General features: G+C 34.2%; 1 pseudogene; it reads right to left on the reverse strand.

Annotated features, from left to right (window-relative positions):
- Window positions 1-4,625: 4,625 nt before the first annotated feature.
- On the reverse strand, window positions 4,626-11,448 carry LOC149560908 (germin-like protein subfamily 2 member 4 pseudogene; annotated as a pseudogene).
- Between the last annotated feature and the right edge of the window lie 408 nt (window positions 11,449-11,856).

The following is an 11,856-nucleotide window of genomic DNA, read 5'->3' on the forward strand; positions in this document are numbered from 1 at the left end:
CAAGAAAGAGTAATTGCATGCTAGAAGACTAGTCTTTTCACAAACTACCTATTGAGGGTTTGAAATTCTATATCAAGAGGTATAAATTCTTCCAATGTTTTGTATTTTAGATTATTCATCTAGTTAACCAGACCCTTATGTGTTTTAGCTTCTGGAATTAAATATTTGTGCTAACACAATGATATGAAATCAAATGTTTTTGTTTGATTTTTATGGAATTTGGAAAGAAATCGTTTTAAAAGAAATTGATTTTGGAGAATATTGTGACAACTTCTAAATAATTCATTACGCTGAAATCAACTTTTTCCCCAAATTTACTTTTTAAAATTCATTCTAATGTGGAATAGATGAGTTCTACATTTGTGTGACTCATCAATATCTTCTGGTTGGGGAGTCTATTTAGCAATGGACATTGTTTGTTGGGTCTTTTTTTGTTTTAATTCTGCATTGAAAAAATGATTTGTTTCTTTTCCTTTTATTTGTGGTGGAGGTTAGGATTCTCAATTTTCTTGTGTATCTATTTTACTGATTAAATAAAGAACTCTAAAGATTATCTTTGAAAGCACTCCAAGATGATGCTCCTTTAAATCCTTTAAAAATCTTTCCAGCATATTTCCAACTTCTAGAACACTTTTTTAATTCCCAAATTATGATTCCAAATCTAGATGATCTCCGTCTTTGACGAATTGTAACCTTGAGCTCACTCTCCTTCTAGATAGACTTGGCAGCCCAATATCCCTAATAGTAGATACATAGGGACATTATATTTCTAATTCATTCAAACCACACACTATTACTAAATCTAAATTAATAATTTTATTGGCAATAATTTAGTAATAGTAACTTTAGCTATGTAGGAAGTGAAGGCTCAAACCATAAAGAACTATGTAAACATTATAGAGGTAACAGAGGTTTTATGATTACATTTCAAGGCCAAATTTTCTAGAATACAAAATTATTTGTATTGTAGTATCAATTTCGATGAAATCTGAGCATAAATTTTCCATACCAATCATATGACCTATGTTTAGTTTGGACCCTAGTAAAGAGAGTCAATAAGATTCTTATAATATGCCATCCAGTATCTTGCTTCTTAGCTCCTTATTACTTCTCATGATAAATCAAGGTAGTAAACATGATCAACTTAACTTTGCACTGGAATTACTCAATGCTCAAGAATTGTGAAATATGACATTACAAAAAGAGGTTGAAAATGATATTTGAAGTTTCACAAAAGAAAGTTGAGAAAATCACCATCAAGCCAATTACCCTAATTCTGTGATAGTAGATAAATTTCAAAAAAGCATACTTTTAAAGACTTCTAAATAAGAGTTGCTCGATTAGATAGTAAAAAAATTTGGAAGGAAATTTTACCTAGGTTGAGTTGAAATTATTGTCATCTAAAGAGATTTTGACAATTTGTGCAACAATAATGCGTAATTCAACACACTCGAAATTAGAGTTTGATTCTTTATCACCCCCTCATTGTAATTAGTTTCTTATGTCAAAAGAGATACATGTAATTCAACATCCTTGGAGTGCACACAAATGAAATCCTAAACTTCATTTGCAACAAATTGGCTACACTTGATAAAGGGTTCCAAAGGTACATATTTAAAGATAGCCAGGTAGGTGTAGCCTTGGGCTTCCCTGGCTTTACTTGGGTTTGTCCAAGGTACCCTGGGAAAAATACAAAGCCATCTTGGCTATTGACTAGGCCTGATTGGTAGAGATGGTTCTAAAAAGATTCAGTAACTAAGGTTTTTGTTTTAAAAGTCCTAATTCAATTAAATAGAAACAACATTCCACTAAGTTTAAATACATCATTGTTCTCTATCATAAAGCAACAACTTTTTTCTAGGCTCTATTACCTTATCTTGCAAAGTAGCTTAGAGTTAAAATGGCTTTATGAGGTGGCTTAATTTTTTGAGTAACATCAGTCTAGGAGAAACTACTGTGGTGATTTTAGTCATTACTCTTATGATTAGAATTATTCTTGTCTAATATTGTTTGAGGTCTTTGTAAAAGTTGGCAGTCGTAGCAAAAGTTATCGCCTAACTTATTGCAGTCAAGGGATTTTATTTAGATGTAAAATATATATTATCCACTAACTATTAATATGGAGAGCATGAATCTACCTCAATTCAAAAAAGAAAAAATCTTCAATAAATGATATTTATGTAAGATTTTCCATTTTCCATTTCTAAGATAACTATACAACCTTGATCATCTGATTAAGCTAGAAATTTGATTTGATACAATGAATAAATAGGATAGCTTTACCATCTATTCATAGCTAGGGATATACTTGGATTCATTTTTTGCATCAATCAGTTTGGATGTTTGCTAAAGGGAAAAATAATACTGTTTTTTAAAGTTTAATGTTTTTTTTTTTTTTTTTCAAATATAACTGATTTTGGATGAGTTTTAACTTTTCGATCTTTAAAAAAATAGTCAATTTGATGTTATTTAGCACAAAATTAAAGTTTTTTCCAAATTTTAAATTTTATATACACACTATCATACATATTACACAGAATTTACTCTAGAAGGCAATGGATCAAATCATTAATATAGTTATAAAATTTTCTTTCATTTTGTATATAACACTGATAGACTTGCACAATACCATACAGAATGTGGAGACATCCAAGACACTCAAGTAGCAAGTTGACAACTAAAATTTGCAGTCCTGCCCCATGAAGGAAAATAGAAAGAAGAACCAATGACATACTATATTCAACAACAATCTCAATTACTCAATCACATTGAATATTTTAATGGAGAGGAAAGCATGCATGGAACTGCAATTACATTGTAAATTCAAGAAAAATCTCCACTCGAATACCATAAGTGATGAGAAATGTTCATTGGAACCCAATACTACCATTAAATTTCATGTCATAGGATGCTTGTTGCCTATCTATCGCTTTGGAATTCTAGTTAGCTATCAATAGACTCTTTGTAGATGCAATGCTCACATGGAATTAGACACGCTTCTTCCCAAATTCAAGGTATGTGCATCACTTTTTTTTATCTCTTTTCAATTATGTACTTAATTCCAGAAGGAAAATTGAAGAGTGCTTAAAGCTTTAAATAGGTCTGTGAAATTAGGTCCATGCACTCCTCCTTTTCATTAGAGTTCTTTCAGGTGCAATATGATCTGTGTTTTCTTTATATAACTTTTTCTCTAATTATATTGAGAGGTTATTGTACTGCAATGTAAATCACAGTTGAATAATTAATCTTTGTTGTGAAGTTCATATTTGTTTTGTTAATATTAGTGTAATCTTTTATAGTCGTGACTAATTTGTATCCTAAATGTTGTATCCATAGACAACAACTAATGGAGTAATCCTTTGTCAACTCTGCATTGTTATAGTTTAAGAATGGCAAGCAAATTGATAATGTTGGGTGGATCAGAAATTGAAGTGCAATTTAATAATTCAATGATATCATAGTAGATCTTAGTTTTCATACAATATGAAAGGGATTTTATAGAGGGAAGGCATATATTTTTAATGCAAACCAAGTAGAATATTCTTACAGATGAATCACTTTGTAGTGTTTACATATTTTTAGTGTTTATAGGTGACAAGTGGTGTGGTGAAGACACCTTCGAAGTCTTTCAGGAAGACTAGTAGCATGGACCTATGATTGGTTCATCCAACCTCTCTATCAATTAGATCTAGTGATATTCATACTTCCTAGGAGGTCACCCATCCCAGTACTTGTCCAGCTCAAACAAGCTTAACTATGGATTTTCCTCCATAGTTGAATCCACATTGCCTCAAATCCATATAAGAGTCATGCTTAATGGGAATAGGTGCCATTCATTTTCTTGTAAATAAGGAGCTCATTCAGTCCACGAATAAGGTGATGAATATCTTGAAATTTTATAATTTGGGTTGTAAACTTCATGAAAACTATTAGGAATGAATGAAAGGATGTCGATATATGAGTTGGTAAACTTTCCATTTCAATGCAGAATATTTATATGATAGTTCAAATAAATGTAACAATTAAGCTCTAAAACATTAAGTCAACTTTAACTATTTAATACTTTTAGTTTAGAATTAAACCTTAATATATGTTACTTTCATTGTTATAGATTTCCTTGTATCATTCAACTATCGTGACAAGCACTGTCTATTTTTAGACTATGTATACATATCCATTATATTGAATCAATCAAGACCAACCTTAAGAATACTTATTTTTGTATGGTGGAAATTTAGTTTGAGAATGTCATAACGCTTGAAACAAAAAATAGAAATACAATTATTTATAAAGAACAAGAATCAAGTAAACTATATTATACATAGAGAGGCACAAATAAGTTTCTTTTAATGAAATAATGTGTTAAATTCATTTCAATTTAGGCTCGATGTAAACAAGAGAAGTATTTATGAGGTTCGACCTCAAAGAAGATTGAGGCTCTTATTGGGTACACCTTAAAAAACATCTAAAGGAAAGAAATTAATCAAATTGACAAAAAATAGACTCAAGAGAGATAAGCATAAATCTTCTCTTTACACAATCATTTATAAATTTAGAGCAACGATGATAGATCAATACTCTACAGGCAGTGTTGCAGGTGCTCATGAGGTTTTTCCAGCAATCAACTATTTGAGCTATTGGTCATTGATATTAAATGCCTAGCTCAATACACCCTGAGGAATGACAGGATTTTCTCTGAAGACGGTAGATGCAACAACTTGAACACCAGGCAGCTGGCTATTTAGAGTAGTAATTGTAGTTGCAAATGATGCCCCCACATTCTGCTGAAAATGGATTAACCCCCTTGGAACCACAAACACATCTCCCTTCTCCAACTTTTGCGAGAACAAAACATTATTTGTGGTGACAAAACCAACCAAAATAGTGCCCTCCATTACAAATATGATCTCAGTAGCGCGAGGATGAATATGCGGTGGATTCAAACCACTAGGTGCGAAAACACCAGGGTTTATTGATATTGTGAGAAATATTAAAAATTAAATTCACAACTTTAAATAATGCTCAGCAAAAACTATTACCAAGTGCCAAAATTTGCTCTGCACTTTAATAAACCGAGTGGCTAGAGAGTGCCAAGTGAGCTTGGTAGATGAAGAACAACTCGGTAGCCACTAGATGCTAAGTGAACTCAGTAGCCACTACAGGGTAGAGCTCGATAGTATGATTATCGAGTGAACTCAGTAGCCACTGGATAAAGGAGCTTGGAAGAAGAAAATTCTAAGTGAATTGGGATATAACAATAAAGTTAAAAACTAAAATAAAGAGAAAATTGAGTGACTGACTTCTAATGTGAATAATATCACGATTAAACCAGAGAACCCAAACCTTAAATATATTCAAAAATAAACTTCACAAATGGAATTTATAGAAGAAAGACAATGGATTCACATATGCCTACTTACTTGCTATTCAACTTTGATCGAAAATATTACAAAATTTGGGAGCATTTGGCTTCAACTAGAAAACCCTAAAATAACCCTAAACTGCTAAAACTTGAACAACTTCATAAACTTTAAACTTGCAGCTCTAATGGTTGCATACAATGGTGCCTAGAGAAAACACTTCTACATAGGATGAACACAACAAAATAATAAACTTACAGAATGACCAGAGAAGAAACACATGCAACTACAGGCACAAAATGAATTTCCTTTTCTCTGCACTCTGACGACTAGATCTGTTGATCAACTTCTTTCTTCTTCCTTCTTTGTAACTTCTGAGCTCTTCAACTTCAACTTCTATTTGCCTGTCTCACGAATGATTGAACCAAACATTCCTTTTTTCTTACTTGAAAATTTTTTTCCCCCTCATTTTCTAAATTTGAAAACTCACCTACCCATAATAAATTTACAAATGTTTAGGGGTCGTAGGTGGGTGTTTGGCTCTAGGAGAAAATAACTAAATGCAATTAATATTCCAACAGTCCCCCTTTGTCCCAAGCTAAAAAAATAAGGATCACTGCTAATCTAGATCAACTACACCAAGACACTCTCTTAGGTGTACAAAACTTCCAATTCCTAATGGCTTTGTGAAAATGTCTACTAGTTATTGCTTAGACTTACAAAATTCTATTTTGATATCCTTATTCTCCACCAACTCTCTGATGAATTGATATCTGATCTCTATATATATTTTCTTCTCACATGGAAGACTGGATTCTTGGACAATGCAATAGATGAGATGTTGTCACAATAAATTGTGCTTCCATCCTCTTGCCTTTCATTCAAATCTGTCAAGATCCTTCTTAACCAAATAGCTTGACATGCTACTACATTTGTTGCTATATACTCAATCTCTACTATAGATTGAGCAACAATAGGTTGCTTCTTGGATGCCCATGAAATTGCATCCGATCCCATATGAAACATGTATTCGAAAGTGCTCTTCCTATCATCTAAACTTCCAGCCCAATCACTATTAGTATAACCTATCAACTTAAATTCATTTTTTGCATTATAAAAAATTCTAAATCCCTTGTTACCATTCACATACCTTAGGATCCTCTTTCCTTCTTGCCAATGAAAATCTTTTGGTGTTTCCATAAATATGAAAATCAAACTTACTGCATGCATCAAGTCTGGCCAAGTTGCAGTCAAATACATTAAACTTCCAACCATACTCTTGTATAGTGTTGGATCCACTCTCTTGCTAGAGTCTTCCTTGCTCAACTTCAAACCTATTGATGTTGGTGTTGGGGTTGCCTTACTATTCTACATTTTGAATCTCTTCAAGATCTTCCTTGCATATTTTTCTTGAGAGGTGAAGATGCCATTATGCATTTGTTTTACTTCTATGCCTAGAAAGTATTTCAAGAGATCTAGGTCTGCCATCTCAAATTCATTTTTCATGGCCTCTTTGAACTCATCAATTAAAACCTTGTCATTACCAGTAAAAATTAAATCATCTACATACAAGACAACAATCAACACATTACCATTTTCTGCCTTGATGTAAAGAGTAGGCTCACCATTGCTTTTGCTAAAGCCATTTCTCATCAAATATGAGTCAATCCTACTATACCATGCCCTTGGAGCTTGCTTGAGCCCATAAAAAGCTCTCTTCAATCTATATACTTTGTGTTCTTCACCTGTAACTTCATAACAAGGTGGTTGCTCCACATAGACTTCTTCTTTCAATATACCGTTTAGGAAGGCGAACTTCACATCCATTTGAAATACCTTCCATTTGTGCTGAGCTACAATTGTTATGATAGCACACAGTTTCTATTCTTGCAACTGGAGGATATGTCTCATCATAATCTCTACCATATTGTTGTTTGTAACCCTTGACTACCAGTCTTGCCTTATGCCTATCAATCTTGCCTTCAACACTGCATTTGGTCTTGTACACCCATTTCACTCTAATCACTTGCTTCTTGGGAGGCAATTCAGTTAGCTCCTATGTCTCATTTCTTTTTATAGCATCTATTTTCTCATCCATGGCCTTACACCATTTCTTCTTCTTAACAACTTCTTCAAAATATATGGGATCACTATGAGAAAATAATGCAAAATTAACACTCTCATCATAATCTTCATACCTTTCATCTTGGTATATCTCCCTAAGACTCTTGGTCTTCCTTGGTAACAAGGAGGAGAGTGTGGGATTAAAATCTTCACTGCTGCTACTTTGTCAACCAGCTCGGTCTTCACTGTTACTCGACACTGAAACTCATTCATACCTAGAGGAGCTCAGCAATGACTGAGGCCGCTTGCCTTTTCTTCTACGTACTCCTTCTTCTTTCTATTCATCAGCGTCTTCTTCACTCATAATTGGCACTTTACTTGATGTTCTTGGTGACTCATCAATTGAACCATACCAAGACTGATTTTCAAAAAATTTAACATCTCTTGAAAGAGTCATCTTGTTGTTCAATGGGTCATATAATCTGTATGCCTTTGATTCTGAGCTGTACCCTATAAAGATGCACTTCAGACCTTTGTCATCAAATTTATGCCTTTGCTCTGTAGGCACATGTACATATGCAACACATCCAAACACCCTTAGGTGTTAAACTGTCCATCTTCCTCGTGACCATGCTTCCATTGGAATTCTATCACAAATTTCCTTTGTAGGACACATATTAATTAGGAAAACTGATGTTGGCACAGCCTCTCTCCAAAATTTAGTTGGGAGACCTTTCTCTTTCATCATGCTCTTTACCATTTCAACAATGGTCTTGTTCTTTCTTTCAGCCACTCCATTTTATTGTGGTGTATAGCTGGCTATGAGCTCTTTCTTTATGCCATGTTTCTTGCAAAAAAATTTCAAAATAATTGGAGGTATACTCCCCTCCTCTATCTTATCTTAGGACCTTGATATAATGTCCACATTCTCTTTCAGCCTGAGCTTTAAATTCAACAAATTTATCAAATGCTTTAGATATATTCTTTAAGAAATATACTCATGTCCTACAACTAAAATCATCAACAAATGTCATAAAATAAGTACTCCCCCAATCGAAGTAACTTGCATAGGACTGACTAAGTTAGTGTGCACTAACTCTAGTGGATATCTAGCCCTCCTAAAATTTGGGAAGCCTGTGTTGCTTACCCAAAATACAAGCCTCACACTTGTCACATAAATTTCTTGTGTGGAAAACCTTTTACCATTCTTTTATTTGACAATAAATTTAAATCAACATAGCCAAGATGACCATACTTGAGGTGCCATAGCCGTAAGGGGTCTTCAATCACACTCCTTAGAGCTGATTGTGTGGGAGGTGTAGCACCAACTTTAGATGAGAAACATGTCTCTATCCTCAAGGGAAACGTTATGTTCTTTGTCATTTGAACTATTTCAAGTAAGTTCTTGCTCCCATCCTTTTCATGAATGACACACTTGTCATTCTCCATCAACACTTTGTATCCATTTTGAATGAGCTTACCAATGCTCATCAAATTGTGGTTCATACTAGGGGCAAAATATACATTTTGTATTTCCTTCTTCTCACCTTTCTTGGTGCGGACTATAATAGATGTTTTGCCCACTACCAGTAGGGTTCCATTGTTACCCATTTTAATCTCAGATTTGAAACTCTTGTTAATGAATGAAAACAAGGTTTCATTACCACTCATGTGATTTCTACATCCATTGTTGAGGTACCAAACCTCAAGGATTCCTTCTTCACCAACATTACACATGATGAAAGCAATGGCAATATTTCCACTTCCCATGTTCACATCAACCACATTTGCTTGTCTTGACTGACCATTTTTCTTCTTCCAGAATTCACTTGCATAATGCCCATATTTATGACAATAGTAGCATTCTACATTACTCTTATTTGAGTTGTAGTTTTTCTTACCTCCTCTTGAAGTATTTTGTGAGCTACTTGCTCCATCTGCTCTTCCTGAGCTTTCTACTACAACATTTCTTTGTCCTCCATTTCCTCAGCCTCAGCCTCTGAAATTTCTACCTCAGCCATTTCTTCCTCTTCCCCTTCCTCTTGGATTTGACTGAGCCTTAAATGCTTGCTCTTGGGAAGAAGAAGATGCAGATCTATTGATCCTATGCTCATGGGTTTGAAGAGTACCCATCAACTCATCCATTGTCAAAACAGTGAGGTCTTTTGCCTCTTCTATGGTTATGACCAAATTGTCATATTTATGACGTAAACTCCTCAATATCTTTTCCACTATCCTCTGCTCTTGATAGTCTTCTCCATTTGATCTTAGTTGATTAATCACATTGGAGTTTCTTGAACTAAAATCTACAACTGATTCATTTTCCTTCATTTGAATGTTCTCAAACTCCCTCCTTATATTATGTAGCTTTACTGTGTGGACTTTACCAGCCCCCTTAAAGTTTGTCTCAAGGATATCTCATGCTTCCTTTGCATAATTTGTTGTTGCAATCTTTGAGAATACGATCTCTGTCATTGCTTCCTCAATCAAACTTAATGCCTTAACATCTTTCCTGCTTGACTCTTTCAAATGAGTCTTTTGTGCATTTGGGAGAGCAACATACTATGTTGGGTTTTTCACATCATTTAACCCATTAACTACAAACTCTCATAAATCATTAGCAACCATTATGGTCTTCATTTTCTTTGACCATGTATTATAATTTTGTCCATTGAAGGGTGGTGGCTGCTACCATATCTTTCTTGCATCTCCTGCAATGATAAATATCCCAAGAAAACAAATGCCCTAACTCACTATGGATGTGGGGCCTCAAAGCTCTGATACCATGTGACAAATATTAAAAATTAAATTCACAACCCCAAATAATGCTCGGCAAAAACTATTATCGAGTGCCAAAATTTGCTTAGCACTGTAATAAATCGAGTGGCAGGAGAGTGCCGAGTGAGCTCGGTAGGTGAAGAACAACTCAGAAGCCACTAGATGCCAAGTGAACTTGGTAGCCACTGCAGGGTAGAGCTCGGTAGTGTGATTATTGAGTGAACTTGGTAGCATTGAAGAGAGGAGCTCAGAAGAAGAAAATGTTGAGTGAACTAGGCAATAACAATAAAGTTAAAAACTCAAATAAAGAGCAAACCGAGTGACAGACTTCCAACGTGAATAATATCACAATTAAACTAGACAACCCAAACCTTAAATATATTCAACAATAAACTTCAGAAATGGAATTTATAGAAGAAAGACAATGGATTCACATATGCGTACTTACTTTCTATTCAACTTTGATTGAAACTATTACAAAATTTAGGAGCATTCAGCTTCAACCAGAAAACCCTCAAATAACCCTAAACTACTAAAACTTGAACAACTTCATAAACTTTAAACTTCTAGCTCTAATGGCTGCATACAATGGTGCCTAGAGCAAACACTACTACACAGAATGAACTCAACAAAATAATAAATTTATAGAATGACCAGAAAAGAAACACGTGCAACTGCAGGCATGAAATGAACTTCCTTTTCTCTGCACTCTGACCATTGGATCTATTGATCAACTTCTTTCTTCTTCCTTCTCTGCAACTTTTGAGCTCGTCAACTTCAACTTCTCTCTGGTTGTATCACAAATGAATGACTCAAACATTCCTTTTGTCTTGTTTGCAAAATGTTTTCCCCCTCATTTCTGAATTTGAAAACTCACCTACCCGTAATAATTTTTTTGAACATTTAGGGGTGGTAGGTGGGCATTTGGCTCTAGAGGCAAACGACTAAATGCAATAAATATTCCAATAGATATGCCCAGCGTGTTTAATCCCAAGAAAGTTTGCACAGTACCGGTTGTGATATTGAATCCAAACTTATTGTTTGTTGAGAGTGGAGTATCAAGTCCCTTAAACAAGAAATCTGAAGCCTTCACTTCCATTGGGTCTTTGTACACAAAACCATTCAACTTCACATTGGATTGAGTAAGATCAGCCACACAGAAATCCTGCAGAGGATCTGGGTCTGATGCATTAATTGACAATATTAGAAAAAACCATAAAATGCAGCTCAAGGAAGCCTTCATCATTGTTTCAGAAGTTTCAATTTACAATTGGCCCAAAATATTGTATGGTATGAAAAATGGGAAAAAAGAGCTTGCTATGATTGAGCATCCCCAAAGCAGGTATTTAATAGGGGAAATTGATTGAATGAGCGGTGAAATATAACTATTCATCTCAGGAAAAGCATTTTAATTTGGAATACTTTTTCAAACGATGGTGGCTAGACATGAATTAGTCATTTGCACGTAGGATTGAACCATTAGAACGAATTAGTGATTTTTGTCATAGCTACGAAAGAAAATGGAATCGAATTGTTATTTATAGCATAGAGTTAGTTGACTTCAAAATTTATCAAATTTTGTACACATTGTCTAAAGGACCTGCTCTACCATGCTATGAATAGTTTTAATTTTATAATATTTTAAAACATAAGA

Source organism: Cupressus sempervirens, chromosome 4, assembly GCF_028749045.1.
Source record: "Cupressus sempervirens isolate cs-2001-9-10 chromosome 4, ASM2874904v1, whole genome shotgun sequence".
NCBI classification, from domain to species: domain Eukaryota; kingdom Viridiplantae; phylum Streptophyta; class Pinopsida; order Cupressales; family Cupressaceae; genus Cupressus; species Cupressus sempervirens.